At 36.5% G+C, this 3789-nt stretch overlaps 1 pseudogene; it reads left to right on the top strand.

Annotated features, from left to right (window-relative positions):
• The first annotated feature begins 512 nt into the window (after positions 1-512).
• On the top strand, positions 513-617 carry LOC120097622 (small nucleolar RNA SNORA17; annotated as a pseudogene).
• Positions 618-3789: the final 3172 nt, after the last annotated feature.

Below are 3789 nucleotides of genomic sequence, written 5' to 3'. Positions count from 1 at the left end.
AAAAACAATAATAAAAACAACTCTCCCACACACAACAGTACATTTCTATAGTATACATTCTAAAAATTAAGTTAAATGCCACAATTTAGTTGATGTCTTTAAATTCAGAATGTCAGTGTATGTTACTGTTTGGTGTTTGACAAAGCTTGAATTTCCTGGTTACAGGTGTGTGAAATTACTGAAGTATATAAACAATATGCTTTTGTGAATGGGAAAAATGTGACCAGTGTACTGTGGCTTCCTATCACTTTTCCAGATACATTCCTTTTATAAATTTATTTTTATATTATATTTTAAATTAAAGTATAAATATATTGCTTACCCCCTCCCTTTAACTCCCTCCAATCTTTCTCATGTTCCCTCCTTTCCAACTCTTCTTATTACACCACCTCATTCCGTCAAATTGATGTCCTCTACTCTTTTGGTTATCACCAAATTTCATTTGAACAGTGTTCACAGTAAGCTTTACCATTATAATTTGACATGGGTGAAAACATGAGCAGTTCCTAGGGGCTGCTGAGTCACACATGCTTCGGAAATTGGCAGAGATGAGACAGGCTATGTCTATGCTCAGTGTTCTACCCTATAAACATCAGAAAGGTTAGAAGCCTAACGTTTCCTGAATATAGTGAGCCTGAGAGCTCATCCTGGTGCAAGGGGACATGAACAGGAACCTAGCCTGAAATGACCATTACTCCAGCACCAGGTAAGATCTTTGCTCTGGATAACAGGCCTCACACATTGCAGGAGTGAGCCAGCACTGTGAATGCAAGTGTGGGAGTGCTAGTCCTACCACTTGTTTTCCTATGGTGACATGGATTAGGAAGAGATACCCTCCTTCTTCTTCTCTTCCTACCACCTTCAGCAGGCAGAAGACCTGGTCCTGGTGCCATAGACCAGAAGAGCTGTCCCTACCCCTCCTGCTGTAACACTCCACAGATAAGATCCTGTACCTTACCTAGACATCAGGGCAGAACTGGCCCTTGTGCTGGTGTGAGTGAGCTAGCTCTAAGGGGATGAGAAGTGGGCAATGGATGGGCTTTCTATCTTAGATCCCTCACACATCCAGATCCAGGGATTATAATTGGTCCATTCCAACCAACATCAACCCCATAGATGAACTGCTGCAGTGCATGAAGGGGCTGATTCCACAGATTCAAAACTACGGGGTCTCCATGACACAGGAGAACAACAGGATATCCAAGAGGAATCCCAGTGAGATTCCAATATTAGTAGAGTATCAGAAGCCAGAGGTCTGGTACCAGACCAATGACTCATTACAATGAACATTTACCACTAAAGACGTATGGAGAAAAGGGAATCCTGTGGGATACACTGACACACTACAGCTTCCCCAACTAGATTTCTATTGTCTCGGGTGGAGACGTTCCGAAGGATGGAGGGTAGGCACGAGTGGAAGGCAAGGTGAATGGGATTGGAATATAGAATGAAAGAAAGAAAGAAAGAAAGAAAGAAAGAAAGAAAGAAAGAAAGAAAGAAAGAAAGAAAGAAACAAAGAAAGAAACAAAGAAAGAAACAAAGAAAGAAACAAAGAAAGAAGAAAGAGGAGTGAGGGAGAGATAAAGAGAGACAGAGAGAAGGGGAAGAGAGAGAGAGAGAGTCATGGAGACTGCTGTGCTTAATGTTGCAATTTCAAATAATTTGACATTTGTAGCATAGATGGAAGGAGCAGGGAAAACAAGAAAATTCTTTCATACAAGAACTTTGGCCTCAAATTCCCTTGAGAGCATCATTCTTACACCTACAAAAATAACTGTGAAAACTAAACTGTTTTTAGGGAAGAAGCCAGAGGCAGTGGGTAGAACTGAGACAGGGTCCCAATACTGATCCTGGTATTTTAGCCTAACTTAAATTCCTCAACAATCTGCAAACGTACATGCAGCCTATGATGGCAAAGTACATTTTATTGAGTAGGTAGAGTGATAGTTTTATATAAAGCAAAATCCAGTGAAATGTTATCCTGTCTTCTTACATTTTCTAAGAAAATACAACACTTCACAAAAATTTAAAGAATTATGATGGCTGATGCTTTTTTTCTATATCTGAAGATAGATAGGTAGACAAACATATTGACATTTAGAAAGATAGATAATTAGATAGATGATTAGTACATAGGTGATGGTGGATTATGATAAATAAAAGATAGATTACAGATGATAGACAGGATGTTAGAAACTTGAATTCTTTATTTCTTAATGACCCTTTATATCCTGTCCACTTGGTGAATCTTCTGCAGGGGCACCATGTATAGCTATTATTATCTAAAACAGCATTTTAGAATATTGCATCATTTTTTTTCTACCTTCTCATTCTTGACCCCATAAGACATACTGTAAGTAATGAGTACCAAAACACACTGACTTTTACTTAATGAGATACATTTTTCTTTTCTACTCTTAAGTGAAGAGAAGAATTATCATAGCACTTTCTTTGACTGTGACCAAAATTTATCCTGGCTTATTTTAGAGATAAAAATTATTTTTATAAGAAAGCAAGCTATCAAGTCAGAGGTCACTCTGTCTTGCTTCCTTGGGGAGATGAGTTGTATTGTGCACACAAATTTTGTGAAGAGGGAGTAAAGGCAGGACACTTGTACAAATATATAAAAAATACTTTGTAGAAAGTATTTGTATATTACTTATGTCAGAAATGAAAACTGATTTCAAAAATAAGGACAAAATTAATGTTCATAATATGATGTTCTACTAAGAAATAAACATCAGATATTATAATTTATGTTTGTCTTAAGGGAAAATGAATTTAATAATTTCTTAAGGTCCATATCATTGTGAATCTGTGCTTCTAAAACAAAATCCTACTGAATGAATAATTTGCAGAGAAGAAAAATGTATTTCTCAGAATCTTAGAGCCTCAGAAATGAAATATCAAAATGCTGGCCATTTCCCTGTCTGGGAGAATTCAGTCTTCGTTGTATGATGGAGCCTTGAAATCTTCATCCTCACAAAGGAAGAAATCATGTGTCCTCAGAAGGGAGGGCTACAGAATGACCTGCCATCAAGCATTTTCATTAGTGTCCCTAATAAATAATAAAATAAAAATAATACTATTCATGTGTCAGTTGTATGATAATCCTACCACCCACGATCATTACATTGTCCTTTCTTGAAGATGTCTCCTTGACTTTTGAATTGTACTCTTGACGTACTCTAGCATCCTGTGAAAGGAGAACCATGCTAGAAACATTGAAGATAGCAAATTATCCTGTGCACCTATCTATAGGCAGGATCTTGAATATTAATTGGTCCAGGAAGGGCAGTCCAAAAAGGAAGGTGCTGTGTTCTGGAAAAGTGCTGGGCTGTATTACAAAACTAGGCATGCATGAGTCTGTGTGCCACTCAAAGGCCAAGATAACATTCTAGGTGTTGATGATTACTAGTCTGACTTTCCCTAGTGATGAATTATAATGTGGAAATATAAACCAAGTTAACTCTTTAATGTCCAAATTGCTTCTTCTCAAAGTGTTTTATCACAGAAAAAAAGAAAGAAAAAAACTAGATCCGAATTCATAATGCCACCATCGCTCTCACTGTATTTCTTTACTTCTATTTTGGAACAGACACATTGAAGTAATAAAAACCTTATGTTTTAATAATATAGCATAAGGCTTTATCTTCTTAGTGAATTACTTTGGGCAAAGTCATATAACTACTAGATATGAAAATTTTTCAATGAAAATTATAGTGGCTATATATTTTATGTATATATATATATATATAACACAATTTTGCTTGCTTTTAATTAACAGAA

The sequence above is a fragment of the Rattus norvegicus genome, chromosome 16 (genome assembly GCF_036323735.1).
Source record: "Rattus norvegicus strain BN/NHsdMcwi chromosome 16, GRCr8, whole genome shotgun sequence".
In the NCBI taxonomy this organism is placed as follows: Eukaryota; Metazoa; Chordata; class Mammalia; order Rodentia; family Muridae; genus Rattus; species Rattus norvegicus.
The sequence above is the reverse complement of the archived record's forward strand: the minus strand, read 5'-3'. Positions and strand labels throughout refer to the sequence as shown.